The sequence below is a fragment of the Chaetodon trifascialis genome, chromosome 18 (assembly GCF_039877785.1).
Source record: "Chaetodon trifascialis isolate fChaTrf1 chromosome 18, fChaTrf1.hap1, whole genome shotgun sequence".
In the NCBI taxonomy this organism is placed as follows: Eukaryota; Metazoa; Chordata; class Actinopteri; order Chaetodontiformes; family Chaetodontidae; genus Chaetodon; species Chaetodon trifascialis.
In genome coordinates, this window is record NC_092073.1 from 2,610,498 (window position 1) to 2,632,676 (window position 22,179).

General features: G+C 42.0%; 1 protein-coding gene across 3 annotated transcripts in view; it reads left to right on the forward strand.

Moving 5' to 3' along the window:
* plppr5b (phospholipid phosphatase related 5b) overlaps positions 1 to 22,179 on the forward strand; it is a 156,269-nt gene that overhangs the window by 18,768 nt on the left and 115,322 nt on the right. The gene's annotated exons all lie outside the window — the stretch shown is intronic.

Below are 22,179 nucleotides of genomic sequence, written 5' to 3' on the forward strand. Positions count from 1 at the left end.
TGATTCAAGGACCATCGGAAATGTGACAATCTGATTTCAGTTTCAGCTTTTTCAGTTTCAAGTTATGATGAATGATGTCATTTTTCAATTCAAAGAAAACACACTTTTTAAATTGGCTGGCAGGTTGTGGGGTTCACAGGGTCAACTCAAGTTTTCATGTCATTATGGCCATCATTTTACAACCTCTGTTGCACATATAGGCAGTATGTATTGATTTAACCTATATACAGGTGCTGGTCATAAAATTAGAATATCATGGAAAAGTTGATTTTTTTCAGTAATTCCATTCAAAAAGTGAAACTTGTATAATGTATACATTCATTTCACACAGACCGACATATTTTTTAAGTATTTACTTCTTTTAATATTGATGATTATACCTGACAACTAATGAAAACCCCCAATTGAGTATCTCAGAAAATTAGAATATTGTGGAAAAGGTCATTATTGAAGATATCTGGTGCCACACTCTAATCAGCTAATTAACTCAAAACACTTGCAAAGGCCTTTAAATGGTCTCTCAGTCTAGTTCTGTAAGCTACACAATCATGGGGAAGACTGCTGACCTGACAGTTGTCCAAAAGACGATCATTGACACCTTGCACAGGGAGGGCAAGTCCCAAAAGGTCATTGCTAAAGAGGCTGGATGTTCACAGAGCTCTGTGTCCAAGCACATTAGTAGAAAGGCAAAGGGAAGGAAAAGATGTGGTAGAAAAAAGTGTACAAGCAATAGGGATAACCACACTCTGGAGAGGATAGTGAGACAAAACCCATTCAAAACTGCGGGGGAGATTCACAAAGAGTGGACTGCAGCTGGAGTCAGTGCTTCAAGAACCACCACTCACAGACGTATGCAAGACATGGGTTTCAGCTGTCGCATTCCTTGTGTCAAGCCACTCTTGAACAAGAGACAGCGTCAGAAGCATCTCACCTGGGCTAAAGACAAAAAGGACTGGACTGCTGCTGAGTGGTCCAAAGTCATGTTCTCGGATGAAAGTAAATTTTGCATGTCCTTTGGTAATCAAGGTCCCAGAGTCTGGAGGAAGAGAGGAGAGGCACAGAATCCACGTTGCCTGAGGTCGAGTATCAAGTTTCCACAGTCAGTGATGGTTTGGGGTGCCATGTCATCTGATGGTGTTGGTCCACTGTGTTTCCTTAGGTCCAAGGTCAATGCAGCTGTCTATCAGGAAGTTTTGGAGCACTTCATGCTTCCTGCTGCTGACCAACTTTATGGAGATGCAGATTTCATTTTTCAACAGGACTTGGCACCTGCTCACAGTGCCAAAGCTACCAGTACCTGGTTTAAGGACCATGGTATCCCTGTTCTTGATTGGCCAGCAAACTCCCCTGACCTTAACCCCATAGAAAATCTATGGGGTATTGTGAAGAGGAAGATGCGAGATGCCAGACTCAACAACGCAAAAGAGCTGAAGGCCACCATCAAAGCAACCTGGGCTCTCATAACACCTGAGCAGTGCCACAGCCTGATCGACTCCATGCCACGCCGCATTGCTGCAGTAATTCAGGCAAAAGGAGCCCCAACTAAGTATTGAGTGCTGTACATGCTCATACTTTTCATGTTTATACTTTTCAGTTGGACAACATTTTTAGAAATCCTTTTTTTTGTATCAGTCTTAAGTGATATTCTAGTTTTCTGAGATACTGAAATTTGGATTTTCATTAGTTAGTTTAAAATCATCAAAATTAAAGAAGTAAACATTTGAAATATATCAGTCTGTGTGTAATGAATGAATATAAAATACAAGTTTCACTTTCTGAATGGAATTACTGAAATAAATCAACTTTTCCATGATATTCTAATTTTATGACCAGCACCTGTATGTATTGGCATACCGAGAGTATTGCACAGCAGATTAAATGAGTAAAACATCAATATCTGTCAGTGTCCATACATCCTTATATCAAAATGTTCATAGCATCGTGTTGAAGTTGGACGCACACCGTGCTCGATAAATATTGATTTTCTTGCTTGTGTGAACATCTCCTACTTACACATTTAGAACTTGTCATACTTATGTTTTGATAAGTGACACCACTGGATTTCATTCAATATGTCTCGTCAGCAGCAAGAACGCATGAGTCAGTGATAGAGAGATGACAGGAAATAAAGGGAGAGAGAGAGGGACATGGGGAATGACATGCAGCAAACATCTGCAGCTGTTCTTGAACCTGGGACATTGCATAGGAGGACTGAATGTGTTTACAGCTATGATTATGCCTGGCAAAGACAGAGCAGGAGGTGTTGGCTTTATGAATGACCACAGCTCTGATATCTCAATACAGATTCATCATCCTGTCTTTGTCTCTTTGTCTGATATGTGTCTGTCTCTGTGTGTTTGTGTCTGTCCATAGTTTTACTTGAAAGAGGGATGGGAGAGATACACAGTGTGAGAGAGCATTTATCTTGCTTTCACTGGGTAGAAGTGAGAAAGTAATTAATCTTCATTTCTATACAAATCATGTATGCATCACCCATTCTCCCCACAGCCACTGTGATGTTAGTATTATACCCTGAACATTAACATTTGAACAATCAAACATGAGAAATATTTATTGAATGATTTGTTTATTCCTGGGCCTGAAAAGGATGTCAGACATAAGCCACATTTCCACCAAACACTTTTGTATCTCACCCATACCTACATGGACTAAACCATTTCCACCATGAAGCTTCACAGCGTAACTTTTCCAGCAGTCTGGAAACTACAGACAAGAATTTTGTTGGTCTTGAAAAGCTGGAGCATTCATTTACTGACACACTGTAGCAATACTAAACATGAACTGCCAGATTGACAGCTTACTGCTAACCTTTTCCTCTACTCTGCTCAGATTCAACCAACCACACACAGTGCCTTACACACTACTCTTATAACACAACCACCATGGAAGACATTTAATGTTTTGTGTTCTTTCTTGGTTGGAGAAAAGGCAGGAGGCAACAAGACAAAATACTTCTGGAAAAAAAACAGGAGAGTTGGGAAATCCTATACATCAGAGTGCAGATGACGAGACAACGCTGGTTATTTCGATTCTCCCTGACCAATGAATGGAATGCAGCATTTCTGGGGTACCTCAGCAGAGGGGTAATGAACAAATGGCAGTGTTTCTTCTACATTCATTTAGGAGTGGCGGGCCGCCATTCCTAAATCCTAGCCTAGCCCTCCTTCAAATTTCTTTCTTTTTTTTTTTTCTTATTGTTGTAAATACACCGCTGCCACATGTCTCCACCTTCACAGCAGGGTCCGATGTTATTCGCAAGAGCGCGGCCTTGAAAGTGACATCACGTCAAGCACCCAGGCACCAGGTCAGAGAGTCACAAGAGTGTCGTCTTGGAAAATAGGGCAGCGACTTACCGGAGAAAAGGTAGACTTATTAGCTTAAGATAACTCATAATAGATTTAACAAGTTAAATAGACATTCGCAAAATGTTGATGGCCAGCTAACGTTACGCAACATATCATTAGCATTAAGCTAATATCTACACACCATGACGTAACTGCTGACTGCATTTTCAGATGAGCTTGTTCAAATTTTTGTCTAAAAAGAGAAAGACAGCTGATTGAGATGATGCTAGTCATCATCGAAACGCTCTTTGAAGTGAATGATTGGAGTGAGAGCTGCTTTGGGTTTTTTTTGTTTTGTTTTTGTGGTTTGCCTCGACTTTTTTTTGTTCAAGCCACATGTGATAGGTCAACTACATGATGTGGGGCGGCTTCAGTGTGTACGCACTAAGCAGGAGGGGGAGGAGCAGGGGTGACAGACACAGCGCACGCGTGCACACACGCACACACACACACACACACACACACACACACACACACACACACACACACACACACACACACACATTCAGCCTTTAAAAAGCAATTTTCAACTGGTAATTCAATAAATAGGTTGTAAAAGTAAAATCTGCAGTCAAGTGTCATTTGTTTATGCCGCCCGGAGAGCCTGCCCCCACTGCTGAAAAAAATCCTAGAGGAAACACTGAATGGGATGGATTGTATTGGCTCTTTTGGCACCATTCACAACTTTTGACAATGAAAATATAAAAACAAGACAACAGACTGCTTAGTGGACACATGGAATTACTATGCCTGTGGTCTTTCACAGACTTATGTGGCTAGAGATTTTTTTTAGTGAAATAAACAAATAGTTTTGGCCCTTCGCTCACAAGCATCATATCAGGTCTGCAACAGAGGTTTTCTTTGTTGTTTAACCTGAAATTAGTTAGATTGTATTGTTGTGATTGAGGTCCAAGATAAAAATGTGATATTTCATGGGGACTGATTATTTCATGTTGTTCATTTTGAATTTTTCAAAATAAATAATAGAAATGTATTTTTTTTTAATTGATTCCATTGTAGAAGTAGAAGTGAAGTAGAAGTAGAAGTGATACATTTAACTCATTGCAGTATGCTAATTGTTCACATGTTGATTACTCATAATTACTGCATAGATTTGGTTAAAGGCTTAAGTCAGCATAGCCTAATAATAGTGGAATTACAATATATATAGCAACCTCAGAACACATTACCTGGAAGTATTTTTTATTGTAAATTATGTAAATTGAATTAAAGAACCGAGCACCATCCTGGACTAGAAGAAGGATGGGTGGGCTACTTACATTTAGAAATTTAACACAGACGCTCATAATCCAAGACATGCAAAACAATGAAATGGACAATAGAAATACAGACCAAGAAGTAATTGAAACATACAAGGCATTAAAGTACATAAATTACATCAATCACTCCCTTGGATTAAAGATAGATTCATTTATTCTTTGTGACTCAACTTATTGTGAAGGTTCTTTTGGAGGCCAGAAGTGTCACAGTGCAATCAACTCACCTCACCACTCAGGCCATACCTGTCTCCTCCCATTTCTTCTGGCCTTCTCCTGTATTTTACGCGTTTCTCCTGATGTCCTGTAAAGCTCCCGTATTTTTAGCATTTCTAAAAGAAAAAAAAAAGAAAGAAATTGATGGGAGGCATAACTGCCCATGTTATGTGTTTGGCACATTCCCCTCCAGTACAGCAGGTGGCAGTATGTAGTGGGTAGAAGATTAACAGGAATACTATTGCTAACTCAAATGCCACCTGACAGCAGAAGAAGGAGCGCAAGAAGACAGAATGTTTGAGGGATGGATTATCTGCCAAAAGGCTCAAACTTTGTGCAAGTGTCTCATTAAATGGAAGGAGGCTTACCCATACTTAATGAAGAGCAACATCAAAGTGCTGCTTTTTGTAAAATATGTCACGTGCATTTCAGTGTATCACATGGAGGGAAAGCAACAAACCTGACAAACATGATGTGCCCAAGCGGCACAGAAACATGCTCCACCAATTACTGCATTCATACTATCTCCATCATCCATTTTCATATTGACCCCCTGCTGTCAATTGTCTCTCTTGCCATTTTGTCTCAAAATTACAACTGAATCATAATGTGTCAGTGATGTGTACATATCCTTCAAGTAATACATAAACTAAGTAGTGCGTTTATATGCCCTTTTGTGTTTTCATTTATAGAATACAGGGATGTTCACAGCATTTCACATTCAACCCGCTATCTGATTCTGACTGCCTAACTGAAGTCACTTAATTCTTATTCTTGTAAGGGTTGTGTGGACAGTGTTAAAGGTGGTGGGATGGACCAGGGCAGAGCGCCGGAAAAGTGTTTTCAGACACACATTTCATTTTTCTGTCCAATTTTTTTTCCTGTGTTCCCACAGCAATGGATGAGAAATTCTGTGTAGGCACTGCAGGGGTCCAGTAGTCCCACTGCCAAGTGTAACTTCGAACAGGGCCACTACTAGTCAGTAGCTTGTCAGTTTTGTCTTCTGTTTCTTCCAGGGGAGCTTTGGTCTTCTTAAATCTTAATCCCAGTCTTTGTTTTGATATTTGGTTCAAGATGGCCCAAGTGGTCTTTTGCAGCTGTAAGACAGGAAGTAGCAGCCTTGGCGTCTGGAAAGGGTTTAAACATTAAACAATCTCTGAGTTCTGCTAAAGAAGATCCTACATTTATGTAAGCCCTTAAACAGAATTCCTTAGCGTTGGGGTTGAATATCTTTACTTTAGTGTATGTCTTAACAGCACAATCACAAAGACCAAACCATGATCATGTGTGAGAGGCCAGTGAGGACTTACCATAGTGCTCTATGTTTTAGAAACACAAGTGGAGTGGCTCTAGGGATGGCAGGGTCAGCCCACCACTTTGGTCCTGTCTGAAATATCCTGATTATTGCTGGAATATTTGGCAGACATCCCAGGATGTTTTTGGTGGTACTTGACTTCCTCCAGAGTCACCAGCCTGTTCAGAGGGAGATGGCTCAAATGGCTTTCATTTGATAGATTGCCATCAGAATTAGTACATATATTAATGTTTCTCTCAGGATGAATGCCAGTAACTTTGATGATTTTCTGACTTCTCATTTCGCACCATCAGGTCAAAATTTCAATTTGTCCAATACTATTATAATCCTTGCAAATCTAATGCCTTTGCCATTAGCAAAATATTATTAAAGGCGAGCAAAATCCATGCACGTGTCTGACACATGTTGTAGAAATTGTTAAGCACACTTCAGTTCACAATCATATTCTCTGGTCTGGTGCGGCAAAATGTCCAAAGCAAGCCACAAGAACTGACTCTTCCTTGTATTCAGTGCAGAAGGCAGTGCATTTGAGACAGTGTGAGGAGGTAAACAGCTTAGCAAACCTAGGAAGCACAAAGGCTTGATTGGGATGTATCATTAATTGAAACACTAACGACCCAAGAGAGAGTCTTGATCTACTTTGTAATTATCTGCCCACCAGTTGCCAGGAAAGAGAGAGGGTGGGAGCTGGTCCACACATTCTGTACGTGGGTGTATTTAAAAATGGGATTTTAAAAATAAAAAAATCTTGTCCACACAAATACTTTTTTTAAAGAAACAAATTGCAAAAAAACAATTGAAATGTGTGCAAGAACATGTCATCATGCAGCGATATAACTCTAACCCTAAAGCCGTGTTGGCCAATCAGAGGCCTGGAAAAAGCTACTTCTAGGCTACCTGCAACTAGAGGTCTGACCAGGTCTGGATCGAAACTGCAGTGGCGTCTGCAGCGGGGTCTGTGTCATGGTAGTGTTGGATTATGTCACAGTGACCTCCATAATGCATTCTGATGCTTCTGTTAGAAGAAGCATCAGAAGAAGAAGAAGAAGAAGAAGAATCGGAGGGACAGTCCCCTTTATTTGTCACACAACACAACCACATGCACACATATGCCATGCACTGGTGAAATTTTTCCTCCACCTTTAACCCATCCTGGTCGCCCTTCCTCCGCGGCAGGCCAGGAGCGGTGGACTGCCATCCGAACGGCGCCCGGGGACCCAATCTCTTTCGTCACCATTGGTCAGGTGGTGATCTTCTTGCATGTTTTAGTGGGGGTATATTTATGGAGGATACCCCATGTGAGCACGGGGAGAACATGCAAACTCCACACAGAAAGGCCCTTTTTCCTCAAGCGGCAGGCACCGAAGGCATAGTGGAGGACACGCCACCAGCACCCACAGCGGGATTCCAACTGGGACCTTCTAGCTGTGAGGCGACAGTATTACCACTTGTGCCACCGTACCACCACCACGTTGCTCAGTGTAGTGGGAGAGTAACTCTATATTTATGTGTAAACATGTAAAGAGTCCTTTTAGCAACATTAGCACCAGCACTCTTTTGGCCATGTCTGCCATTACAAATCAAATCAAATAGTGTCTGAGGCCATTATTTGCTGTTAATGCAGAGTCCCTTACAGTCACTTACTTCAGGCCATCATTACAACATGTGATGCACATCACTCTGCTTGTCAGAGGTTCTCTTTTAAGCACAAATACTGTTTTCATTTACTGATTTCAGTCTTTCAGTGTTTCACTACAATGCCTGCCAGCAGCTCAAAGGGCATACTTTTTCAGCAGTAAGATAACCGTCAGTTTGGTTTCTAAAACTTCTGTCTGTCGGCTGCTACTGTATCTGTTTGCTCATTGTATGCTTCTTGTTCCTGCTGCTATTGTTATTGCTCTGTCAGTCTGTCTTGCTGTTTGTTGTTGGTCTGTTTGTATATTTGTTGCATTACTTTTACTACATTACTACTTTTATTTTTGCTGATGTTGCTTCTACCGTCCTGCTGCATGTGTGCGCTACTTTTGTTGTTGCTATACTACCTGATGCTGCTATTTGTTAGCCCGTGGTAGTGTTTTATGCTATTGTCTTTTATGTAATGTACGTTGTATATGTTGCTGTTTTTTTTTAATCTTTTGATACCCCTCTAGTCCCTGTCCCCTTCTCCTCAAAAGGCTCTTGCCTTTTGCCAGGCCGCCATTGTAAATAAGAATGTGTTCTTAATGACTTGCTTGGTTAAATAAAGGTTAAATAAAAAAAAAATAAAAAATCACTGCAAAAAAGTACAAGTAATTTGAATTACGTTATCATGACTTTGCTATAGATAATGCTATGTGAGTAATTAATCCACCAACCATCCTTTATTTTTTCATGCCAGCAATGAACAAATAAAGGCCACTCATCCCCCGTAGGCTTGAAAGGTGTAGCTCTTAAATCATAATGCCTCAATGTCCATTGGTCCAGCCCTAATTCCCAACAGCCTCAGGTGTGTTTTACTAAGTGCTAATTAGCAATGTTGGCATGTCAACATGGTAAACATTACCATTGTCATTGTGAATATGTCGGCATGCTGATGTTAGCTTTGAGCTCAAAGCACCAATGTGTCAAAGTAAAAGCTCTTGAAGCTGCTAGCCTGGCTGTAGTCATTAAATTAGAAGCACATCTTAATTTAAATTTTCAAAGTTTGCATTGTAAATTATAAATTTCCTCTAAAACTAAATTTGTCATGAGACGTTAAGTTCCATTAAAATGCAAACAATCTTAAAATCAACAACTGTAGTAGCAAAAACTGCAACACAATGTATTCTCTGTGCTCCGTGGTGTGACCTGGTGACTCCCACGTGTGCAGAGACAGCACTGGGGGCCTCTCCACTGAGATGCTCCAGCCTTCAATCTCCACTTCCTCCCATGCCTGCCACAATTATTTTCATTCAAGAACATGGGCCTGCAGGAACCGCCTTCACATCAGCGGGTTGTGAGAAAGACACTGCATGAATTTCTTATGAAGTGTGACATGCCAGATAAGCCTGGGCTGCTTGAAGCATGTTACTTTGAAGTTTTCTCCTCTGCCGCTTTGCCTTTTAATAAGAGCTGTTTATTCACACGTGATGATGAAATCAAATCTTGTGGGCGACACTTGATCGCCTGCAGAAAGCCATGTATTTTGGCCCATATTTGTTATAATCAGCACTTATTTAGCAATTCCAGGTCCTTTTCCTCTCATGGCTGCTGCTTGATTCTGTATAAAAATGATCTCAGTGTGAGTTTGTGTGGACTGAGAGAGATTGATATTCATTTCAAAGTGATGTGTGTGCCTGTTAGCTAAGGTGTTTTTGCATGCCTAGTTCTGTGATGTATTGACTGTATCTGGGTCGCACTGTTGCCTTTGGCATAATAGTGTGATAAAACACAATGTAAGCATTTCTCATAAACACAGCACGCCTATTTATAGAGTCTCAGTCAGCCAGCATGATGTTGTCTTGGCAGCATATCAGTTCAGTTTGAATTGTTTCATCTCTTTTGAATATGTCACACAGGGAGACTGAGTGATTGAAGGCAGATTCCACTCAATAAACTAAGTCTTGTGACCTGTAAAAGAGCCAGTTAACATGTTAGATCTATGAATGACTCGTGTCAGTCTCCATACCCAAATGGATGTTGTATTGCATACTGATCTGATATTGGAGCTCTTTTTTTCCATTTCATAAATCTGCCAATCTCTCTGTGTGGATGTGATTCAGATAATCATTCTGTGTGCAGATGCCCCATACAGATTGGCTACTATATATGTATATGATTGGACGCAGGGGAGCGTCAGCGTATATAAGAACCCTTTCAGTGGGAGAGACAGTTATTGGTAATGCAACTCAAACAAAAAGTAAATATTAATGGTTATTGTCACTCATTTTTTTTTATTATTCATGTTATTTCTGTTTGGATAATCATACTTGTTTTGCTACTAAAGTTGCCATAATTAAGGTGCTTTGGGGGATGTAAACAGCAAGGATACTGCTGCCATGGAGACAGTTTACTAGCTGAGAGCTACAGTGCTGTTCTGTGCTCAGTCAGCTATTAGCAGTTCCTGAGTGCAGTTTACCAGTGGATGTATGGACAGCTGTTACTCGATTATTTTGATACTGAAGAAAGTGAAGTGTTTTTTTTTTTTTGTTTGTTTGTTTTTTTTTAAATTTTCTTTGTGTGTGTCATGTCTGTGTGTTCAGGTTTGTGAGTTATCACTCACTGGAGTAGGCCTCTATGAGGTTGCGTCACCGTTACTGCTGCACCTGACCATGTTGATCAGCAGCCAAATCAGAACTCCTATTGTGACCTTCCTCTTGTAAGAACAACGGCATACACCTGTGCCTTTCATATCATGCAGTATCTTTACATCACAGGCCTCCCTCAGCCCCCTCGGGAGGTGCCTCACACTTCGAACAGTCCTGGTGAAAGGCAACATGAGGCTGTTAGCAGACTTACCCACAAGGATAAGGATAAATTAAATAGTACTGCCATGGTTTATTCACAGTTCAAACTACAGTTTGTATGTGGTAAAAGACAAAATATTCAATATGTAGTTATCCTTCCATTTTTAAAACTCACATAACAGTAGCCGCCAGCCAATAGAGGCAAATGTGTTTCACTCCACTGTCCACAGCTGATTTCAGACTCAGCAAAAAATGAGCAAATGAATGAGTTTTACATTTTTAATCATCTTAATGTGACGTAATGTGAAGATAATAGATAAATAGTAGGAAATTAACCACAGAAATGGCTCATTTCATTTTCTCTTTCCTAATGTGTGCTATTGCAGCCATGCAATACACACTGATTTACCAATTCAATTCAATTCAATTCAATTTTATTTGTATAGCGCCAAATCACAACAGAAGTTGTCTCAGGACACTTTCCATATAGAGCTGGTACAGACCAAGCTCTTTTATCTACAAAGAAACCAACAATTCCCCCATGAGCAAGCACTTGGCGACAGTGGCGAGGAAAAACTTCCTTTTAACAGGCAGAAACCTCGAGCAGAACCAGACTCTGGGTGGGCGGCCATCTGCCTCGACCAGTTGGGTGAGAGAGGAAGAGCAAGAGAGGGAGAGTGAGACAGACAGACAGACAGACAGACAGACAGACAGACAGACAGACAGACAGACAGACAGACAGACAGACAGACAGACATGCAGTCAGAGAGAGAGAGAGAGAGAGACAGAGACAGAGAGACAGACATGCAGTCACAGTAACAGTGACAGTGGATGTAATAATAGCAGTAGCAGTTGCAGTGGATGTCAGGCAGGGCCAAGGCAGGAGACGCAGCTGCAATCCACAATCCAGATTCAGCCACTGTCCATGGGAACCTGCAAGACGACAAAGCACAGAGACTCCGGGGAAGGAGCTAAGTTAGTAACACGCCGTGGTAGGACATGAAAGTGTGCGGATGGAGAGGGACAGAAGGACAGAGGAGCTCGGTGTATCTTTGGATGTCCCCTGATAGTCTAATCCTATAGCAGCATAACTAGGGGCTGGTCCAGGACAAGCCTGAGCCAGCCCTAACTATAAGCTTTATCAAAAAGGAAAGTTTTAAGCCTACTCTTAAATGTAGAGACAGTGTCTGCCTCCCGGACAAAGACTGGAAGATGGTTCCACAGGAGAGGAGCTTGATAGCTAAATGCTCTGACTCCTGTTCTGCTTTTTGAGACTTTAGGAACCATAAATAGACCTGCATTCTAGGAACGCAGTGTTCGAGTGGGGCAATAAGGTACTATGAGCTCTTTAAGATAAGAAGGTGCCTGGCCATTTATGGCTTTGTAAGTGAGGAGAATTTTAAACTCTATTTTAAACTTTACAGGGAGCCAGTGCAAAGTGGCTAGTATTGGAGAAATATGATCTCTTTTCCTGGTTTTTGTCAGAACACATGCTGCAGTGCTCTGGAGCAACTGGAGAATATTCAGCAACAAATTTGGGCAGCCTGATAGTAAAGAATTGCAATAATCCAGCCTGGAAGTTACGAATGCATGGACTAGTTTTTCTGCATCATTTTGAGAGAAAATATGCCTGATTTTTGCAATATTACGTAGGTGAAAAAAGGCAGTCCTTGAAATTTGTTTTACATGGGAGTGAAAGGACATGTCTTGGTCAAAGCTGACTCCCAGATTCTTTACAGTGGTGCTGGAGGCCAGCGCAATGCCATCCATAGCTGCTATGTCATCAGAAAGTGACTTTGTAAGATGTTTAGGGCCTACTACTATAACTTCAGTTTTGTCCCAGTTTAGCATCAGAAAATTGTAGGTCATCCAGGTCTTTATGTCATAAAGACATGCTTGTAGTCTAGTTAACTGACTGTTTTTTTCCAGCTTCATTGATAAATATAGCTGGGTATCATCTGCATAGCAATGAAAATTTATTGAGTGCTTCCTGATAATCTTACCTAAAGGAATCATATATAAGGTGAATAAAATTGGTCCAAGCACAGAACCCTGCGGAACTCCATAGCTGACTTTAGCGAGCACAGAGGAGTCATCATTAACGCATTCAAACTGAGAGCGATCTGACAAGTAGGATTTAAACCAGCTTAGCGCAGTTCCCTTAATGCCAATGAAATGTTCCAGTGTCTGCAATAGGATGCCATGGTCAATGGTGTCAAATGCAGCACTAAGATCCAGTAAGACTAGTACAGAGACAAATCCTTTATCAGATGCAATTAGAAGGTCATTTGTAACTTTAACCAGTGCTGTCTCTGTGCTATGATGCACTCTAAATCCTGACTGGAAAGCCTCGAATAAACTATTATTGTTTAGAAAGTCGCACAGCTGATTGGCAACTGCTTTCTCAAGAGTTTTTGAGAGAAAGGGAAGGTTGGATATCGGTCTATAGTTGGCTAAAACCCCTGGATCAAGAGTAGGCTTTTTCAGTAGCGGTTTTATCACAGCTACTTTAAAGGACTGTGGTACGTAGCCTGTTGATAAAGAGAGATTGATCATGTCTAAAACTGAAGAGTCAATTAGAGGTAATACTTCTTTAAACAGCTTAGTCAGGATAGGATCTAAAATACAGGTACCATAAGCTTCCTCCATCTGCAACACCTCAGTGGGTGTAAACAGAACAAATAAAACAATGTTCATGAGTGATTAACTGAGAAGCAAATCAAGACCTCACACAGGGCTGTCCCTGTTAGTATTTTTGATGCTGTCAATAGTTGTATCTTATTGTTCGAGAAGCAGAGACCTTGACTGTCAGTGTGTAAGAAGCCCCACACAGGTAAATAATCACCAGCAGACACTGATGCATAAGCACCACATTTCTACAGTTATACCGAAATTGCTAAATTATTGATTGCACACATTCTGATCAAACTTACACTGTTGAGGAGAGTGTCCAGTCTCTGTTTGAATTTAGAGACTCTTAAAGATCCTCATGGTTTTTATACAGCTTTACCTTCATTATCATAGTTTTGTTCATCATTCCTGTCAGTAATAGCAAATATCTTGAAACATGTTGACATCACTTAAAAAATTGGTTCATCCATCCATCCGTCCATCCGTCCATCCATCCATCCATCCATCCATCCATTTCTATACCGCATATCCCTTTTGGGGTCGTGGGGGGTGCTGGAGCCTATCCCAGCCATCAACGGACGAAAGGCGGGGCACACCCTGGACCGGTCGCCAGTCGATCGCAGGGCACATACAGTTGTGGCCAAAAGTTTACATACACTTGTAAAGAACATAATGTCATGGCTCTCTTGAGTTTCCAGTTATTTCTACAACTCTGATTTTTCTCTGATAGAGTGATTGGAACAGATACTTCTTTGTCACAAAAAACATTCATGAAGTTTGGTTCTTTTATGACTTTATTATGGGTTAACAGAAAAAGTGAGCAAATCTGCTGGGTCAAAAATATACATACAGCAACATGAATTAGCAATTTTGGTGGCTAAGAAAGTTGTGTTAATGAAATGAGCTTCATAGCATGGCCTCTTAACTTCTTGTGAGTGATTATGAGTGACTATAGCTGGTGACTTCTCGGAGGCCATTTAAATAGGGCTCATTGGATACAAACGCCCACAAACGCTACAATGGGAAAGTCAAAGGAGCTCAGCACAGATCTGAAAAAGCGAATCATTGACTTGAACAAGTCAGGAAAGTCACTTGGAGCCATTTCAAAGCAGCTGCAGCTCCCAAGAGCAACAGTGCAAACAGTTGTTTGTAAGTATAAAGTGCATGGCACTGTTTTGTCACTGCCACGATCAGGAAGAAAATGCAAGCTATCACCTGCTGCTGAGAGAAAATTGGTCAGGAGGGTGAAGAGTCAACCGAGAACCACCAAAAAGCAGATCTGCCAAGAATTAGAAGCTGCTGGAACACAGGTGTCAGTGTCCACAGTCAAGCGTGTTTTGCATCGCCATGGACTGAGAGGCTGCCGTGCAAGAAGGAAGCCCTTGCTCCAAAAGCGGCACCTAAAGGCTCGACTGAAGTTTGCTGCTGATCACATGGACAAAGGTAAGACCTTCTGGAGGAAAGTTCTGTGGTCAGACGAAACAAAAATCGAGCTGTTTGGCCACAATGCCCAGCAATATGTTTGGAGGAGAAAAGGTGAGGCCTTTAACCCCAAGAACACCATGCCTACCGTCAAGCACGGTGGTGGTAGTATTATGCTGTGGGGCTGTTTTGCTGCCAATGGAACTGGTGCTTTACAGAGAGTAAATGGGATAATGAAGAAGGAGGATTACCTTCAAATTTTTCAAGATAACCTAAAATCATCAGCCCAAAGGTTGGGTCTTGGGCGCAGTTTGGTGTTCCAACAGGACAATGACCCCAAACACACATCAGAAGTGGTAATGGAATGGCTAAATCAGGCTAGAATTAAGGTTTTAGAATGGCCTTCCCAAAGTCCTGACTTAAACCCCATTGAGAACATGTGGACAATGCTGAAGAAACAAGTCCATGTCCAACAGCAACAAATTTAACTGAACTGCACCAATTCTGTCAAGAGGAGTGGTCAAAGATTCAACCAGAAGCTTGCCAGAAGCTTGTGGATGGCTACCAAAAGCATCTAATTGAAGTGAAAATGGCCAAGGGACATGTAACCAAATATTGTCATTGCTGTATGTATATTTTTGACCCAGCAGATTTGCTCACTTTTTCTGTTAACCCATAATAAAGTCATAAAAGAACCAAACTTCATGAATGTTTTTTGTGACAAAGAAGTATCTGTTCCAATCATTCTATCAGAGAAAAATCAGAGTTGTAGAAATAACTGGAAACTCAAGAGAGCTATGACATTAAGTTCTTTACAAGTGTATGTAAACTTTTGGCCACAACTGTACACACACCATTCACACTCACACTCACACCTAGGGGCAAAATTGGTTCAAGATACAGAAAAGATATGTATCCGTCAGAGCTTACAACCCACTTTGCTGCTGATGTTTCTTGACCCATCAGACTGTGCTGGAGCTCTGTTGTCATGTACCACAGTATCATAACTGATAGAATAATAAGAGAGACCAAAGTACAGTGTAAAAAACACAGACTCTCTGACATATTCTTCCCTCTTAGTGGCTTCCCTGATCAGTTTCAGCAATACGGAGGTGTTTTCGGACTTGTTAAAATCTCATTTACATGCAGAGATAAGTGGAAGGTGCGAACACGCTGATAATCATCATTTGCCCTGGTGTTACTGTGAGATGACACCACTGTCACACTTACCCTGGGTACTGTGGTAATATTTCTGGTAAACTTATGGTTGATGCTTAAAAATGGCACATTTATCACACCCACATGATGCAGTAATAATGAAGTCTCATTTATTTGAGCTGGAAAAGGCATTCACAGTCTTGATTCCACACAACATGAACAGCCCTGTGATGTTTACAGTGTCGACAGAGTTTAAAGCAAATCCTCAGGTTTCATTTTGTTGTATTAGTGATCAAAATTGTGCTTTGGTCTTGCTTTAACTACTTATTGCCTAAGTCTGAAAGGTTTTGGATTGTGCTTTCATATTCTCTACAAGTGTGTGTGTGTGTGTGTGTGTGTGTGTGTGTGTGTGTGTGTGTGTGTGTGTGTGTGTGTGTGTGTGTGTGTGTGTGTGTGTGTGTGTGTGTCAGACTCTGAGTCTTTTCATGCTTTAATGCTGCTGCTGTGCTGTGAGACTCCTGTATTCACCAGACAACAGAGCTCATTAGTCACTCCTCAGGGAGAAGAGCAAACACTCTCATGCTCCTTATAATAGGAAGAAGACAAAGAAAATATGCCTGTCATACTTTGCTCTGATGTCATATTTACTGTGGCAGCTTTTTGTATCATCCCTCACCACTTACCACTTGTGGACAGCATCTATAGCAGCTTGCATACTGTAATATTATAATAAAGATTATGTAATAATGTTTTAAGAACAATATTGGTAATAATATTGATGAACAATATAGGTGCTTTCAGACAGCGAGTGGTTGCAGCAGTGAGTAACTTTGCTGTGTCGGCTCCCAACTACCTTTGACCCTATCAGGCTGTGCTCCACAGGCTGCTGCTCGTCACTGTCCACCGAGTGTCATCTCATCACACAGCTAAGCAGGTTGAATAGAGAAAACAGACAAGAGTATGACATGATTAATATACATGTTGTTTTTTGTCTCCAACCGCATAATCAAGCCTTGAAGCTGATGTTGCTCCAGTGCTGTTTTTCATAATCCATGTGTCTGTTCTGTGTTGGTAAAGGGCTGTGAAAGTGAACTCAGAGATGAGTGAACTCTGCTCCTCGACCGTTTTCTTCCCTGCAGATTCTGTGGTTGCCAGGGTCACACTGCAAAGCACAGCAGCAAGTTGAAAAAGCTCAGCTAGCATCAATTCAGACAGCAGCAGCAATGAGTTGTGCATAGAAGCGACAGCCAGCGTGCCTCTCCTCATGTTTACATTGAGAACAACACTCTCATATCTCCACATAAACATTGCCTGAACCTGGTAAAGGGTCTGCTCCGCCAAATGACACAAATATTTTATGACTTCCCTTCTTTCCATGCAGATAATTTTGGGTTTATGGGTCCATGTTTTGAGAGATTTGTCTGTAAAATTTGGGCTTCCAACTGGAATTTCATCTGCATTTCCAAAAGCAGTGAATATGGGAATGCTCTTAAATCAAAACTGGAGTTGTAAAGTGTCCTCTGTGCTGCTTTTCCCTGCAGGATTTGTGAATTGCCAGGAGAACAATTGAGTAGAAAATTGCTTTTTTCACGTTCTATAATTTTTTGTTTGAATACCTCAAATTAAATTTGTTTCCTGCTCAAAGCAGAAAGTGTTTTATTTCTGATTTGCAACATTTACTCAACCAGGCAGATCTCACCTATTGAGCCTGCCTTGCTTGAACATACTACCAGGAGTTTTAACTGGTCATGAAACAGTCTCAGTTTAATACTGATGCCTCGTGATGACTTACAGAAGCAAACGAGACCATCAGCGAGAAGATTTGCTGTTTCTATATACAGTAGGTACGTTTAATGCAGTTCCCGACAAAATCAGAAACAGTTAAGCAGTCTATGTTTCCATGTTCCGGGCCAGAGTTCTGCAGTGAGTAGTGCGTTAGCTGATTGAAAGGAAGGAGCAGGAGATTTTTCTTTAGAGAATTGTATTTTTGATGTTATATTTTGTGGTTATGGCTCATAATGGCATAGGATCAGCAAAGAGAAACAAAAACAAATTGACTAAAGAACAAAAAAAGCTAAAAGGGATAGAGATAGAGCATGGGCGAAAACAAAAGTCAGCCTGTGGGGCTGCAGGATTTCAAAGGATTCCAAACTAATTGTCACTCCTCCTCCTCCTAGAGGACAATCTGACTCTGCATCCTGCAAACAGCTGTGTTAAGGAAAAAAGATGGTAGCTTATGAAAAATAGCTCACTAGCCAGATCAAGATCTTTATGACACACGGCAGTGAAAACACTTGCTTTTGTTCACAGGGTGAGGAATTCATAGGAAAGTCTCAATCAAGGCTCAAGTTGTTTTGGCTACAAGCCTGATTTGCTCATGCCAATACCAAGTTATGCAATTTGGATGAAATATCAAAATGTATCTGGGACATTTAAACAATGGGTGTGGCCTACTGACTTTGATACAAATGAAATCCAAACAGTCCTTGGTCAAAACTATGAAAGTGGTCAGCTTAAATTGTTGATATGACATGAATTAGACATGTTTAACGTGCGGGGCTGCACGGTGGCGCAGCAGGTAGTGTGCATGCCTCACATAAGAAGGTTGCCGGTTCAATTCTGTGTGAAGTTTGCATGTTCTTCCTGTGCATGCGTGGGTTCTCTCTGGGTACTCCGGCTTCCTCCCACAGACCAAAAACATGCTCATTTGGTTAATTGGTGTGAGTGTGAATGGTTGTTTGTCTGTATATGTTGCCCTGTGATCGGCTGGCTGGTCCAGGGTGTACCCCGCCTCCCACACGTTGACAGCTGAGATAGGCTCCAGCCCCCCCGCGACCCCGAAAGGGATAAGCGGTATAGAAAATGGATGGATAGATGGATGGATAGGTTCTGACTCCTGAAGCTGACATAAGGTGATCAGCTGATTATTTTATGAGAGAAGACTCTTCACTCTGTGTATATATTGAATACTGCCATATGTCATATCAATATCAGGGAAAACAAATAAACAGAAAAAACAGCAGTCACTAACAATCCAAGCCATTCATTCCGGTTGACATGCAGGTGGGAGTCCAATGGGAGAAGAGGCGGAGACACATGGAAACTTCAGGCTGTCACACTGCACCACCATATATCACTCTGTGTGTGTGTGTGTGTGTGTGTGTGTGTGTGTGTGTGTGTGTGTGTGTGTGTGTGTGTGTGTGTGTGTGTGTGTGTGTGTGTGTGTGTGTGTGTGTGTGTAACCTACTTGGTGCCTCAGCAGTACAGCAGACTGTGGGAGCTCTCATAGGCTGAGTGGGACAGTGACAGATGGACCTGTAGGTCTACAGAGGACTCAACTGTGTTACACGCTTGCCACTGCTGCTCTCTGATTGGCTGGGTTCAGAGCCTCCTTTCTGCGTGACTGATCCCACGCGTGTTTGTATATCAAACGGCACACACACTGCATATGTGTAAAAATGAGTGCATCGGTGTATGCAAACATTGTTGAAGGAGACTTGCATTTTACATTTTTTATGGAGACCAGATTTCACCACAACAAGCGCTGCACAAGATGGAAACAGCACAGCACATCTGAAGTATCCAGAGAATATGTGCAAGTCTATACAAATCAATATTCAAACCAGGACATAGTAATAATGGAAGTTATTTCTATTGTTATTAACTTACTATCCAAAACACAAATCTGAATGAATTTCTTTTTACATGTAATACATGTTATCTGAAAAATGTCAGATGTGCTCAGTGTTCCTACATGTCCAGGAGAGGTTTGCAGTCATAGAATTGTCCCAAATGTCCTGGAAACAATGAGCTGCCCTGGAACTGTGTCACATGTGCAGCGTGATTACCATCAGGCTGATGTATGAAGTGTCACAGGCGTCACAGGCTGCAAATGTCTTTTTGGCCAGCATCCCTGAAACAGCTGCAGCTGATTTTAAAGCTCTGTTCAGCAACAGGAGCACTGAAACTAATTATGTCAAATTTTTACATATATGCCTGTTCCCTCTAAAGGAGTTATAAGGAATCATAATCATGTCTTGAACACCAGGGTGTGAAGGTAATTTTAGTCAGTGAACACTGGATTCATAATGTATGTATCCTGTGAGTTACCACTTACTGATGACAATATATAGTGAAAATACATCATTAGCATCTCTCTGGTGTGTTTGAGCATGACGCCAGCAGCATATAGATTTGACCTGGTTGGTATTAAAATGGGGAGTGATGACAGAGTGACACAGTAATGAGAGCCATTACTCACAGCTGTCAGTGTGTGCCCACCTGACTCCACACACCCTCTGCATCTCCATCTCTGTCTGCCTCTCCATACCCAATCCGTCTCTCTGTCTTCTCCGACAGCCTTCACTTAGGAATTCCAGCATGACAATGCACCTGATAAATGCATTTCCACTGCTGGAGAAAGAGACAGAGAGAGTGTGAAGTGTGAAATAATAATTAGAACAAAAAAGAAAATCTGATGACTAAAGAGCCAGAGGTGGGTATTTCACATATCACAAGCATTCCAGCGTGTCAGGAAGTGGAAATGTATTAGGTGTGACAGAAATATGAGGAAATGCAAACGGCAGGAGAATGCCGCGAGACAAAAGCGCACCTTTTGGCAAAAAAAGAACATAGAGGGCTCTATTTTCGATTCCACCGCCAGTGCGGCGCAGGCGCGGCGCAAAGTCAGGTCCGCTTCGCTGATGGGGCGTGGCGGCGCAGACTTTGGTATTTTCGTGCACTGCGCCACCGGCGCATCTCCTCCTCCTTCTCATCTCAGTCCCACCCAGCGGCGCAACTCGGAAGGAGGGAGGGGAGAAGGCGTGGAGTGAGTTTGACACAGCCGAGTCAAATCTTCACCAATCACAGCAGCTCCTCACCTCAACCCTTAACAACGCCGCTGGTGAGGCGCATGGCAAGTTTCCAGGATGACTGAGCCCACGCAGGAAAGTGTCCGACACCCAAACTTCTTCCAGGAGGAGACTGACGTCACTCATGTCTAAATATGAGGTCCTTAGATGGTAAATCCTCCTCCTCCTCCTCCCCCTCAAAGCAATGATGGACTCCATCTTTGTAGATAATGTTAAGCATTACTATGATTGCATTTGTATTTGGAATGAAATGACGTGGGTAACAGCGGACAACGATCATCACTTACGTTTTTCCATGTGTCTGTCTCTCTCTGTCTCGAGTGCTCTGAGATAGATGCAGTATATATGCTCTGTAGGATGTCACGGCTGTTTCTGGTTGGCACAGCGACGTTAATTGATTAGTTTGCATCCCTGTTTCACCTGTGTACATTCGGTCAGGTTGAGTGACCATTATGCGTGCCGAACGCGCTTGCGATGTCGTCAGATGAGATACTGATCAAAATATATAAATTTAGGTCTGACTGTATGTGCTGACTCAGATAGTTGCATTGAATTGCGGCTGTTGCTAATTATTGATCGCAGTGAAATTCCAGACACTGTGGAAACCTGCCTGTGAGGTGTTGGTGACGTGAGCGCACGACTCCGCCGGTTTACGAAAATCGATTTGCCCAGTGGTGCGCTGCTGGTGCACAGAGTTGTCCAGGTCTGAGGTGGCGAGCTTTCAGCGCACTTTTGCACTGCCGGCATGGACCGAAATGGAACGAAAATCCAAATCTGCCAGCTGATTATGCCGACACCTCCACCTACTGCGCCTATCCTGGCACACCTCTGTACGCCTCAGTTTACCAAAATACCAAGTGCGCCATGCGCCTGCCTGCGCTGCACGAAAATACCACTGCGCAGGGTGCACAGCCTGCGCCGCGCCGGCAGCGGAGTCGAAAATAGAGCCCCATGTTTTAAAAGAAACATTATTCATCATAATCGCCTCCTTCCAATTCCTACATGCTACACTTCTTGTGAACCGATGTTGCATTGATTGAACCACAGAATTAAAATTCTGTTTAGTGGATGGAAGACAATACATAACCCCTCCCTCCCTCACCAAGAAGTTTCTGCTTGGATTAGCATGAATCTCGCAGGTGACCTATTTGGAACTCAAAATGAATCATTTTGCTAAAAGGTGAGGAGTGAGCACGCTTGACTCAGGATCCTATCAATGAGATGATATTACAAACAGCACTGTGTCCAGTCTTTTCTCATTTCTCTCTGATGAAATATGGGCAGAATGAGACTCAGCCTTTGACAGTGGTCGAGTCTCTCTCTCTCTCCTTCCGTTCTGCTCCTGATTTGGTGAAACATGGTAATGCATGCCATAGTTCTATGAACAGTTCACACACACACACACACACACACACACACACACACACACACACACACACACACACACACACACACACACACACAGGGAGCTCCTCCTATTTGCTTGCACATCCCTGTAAT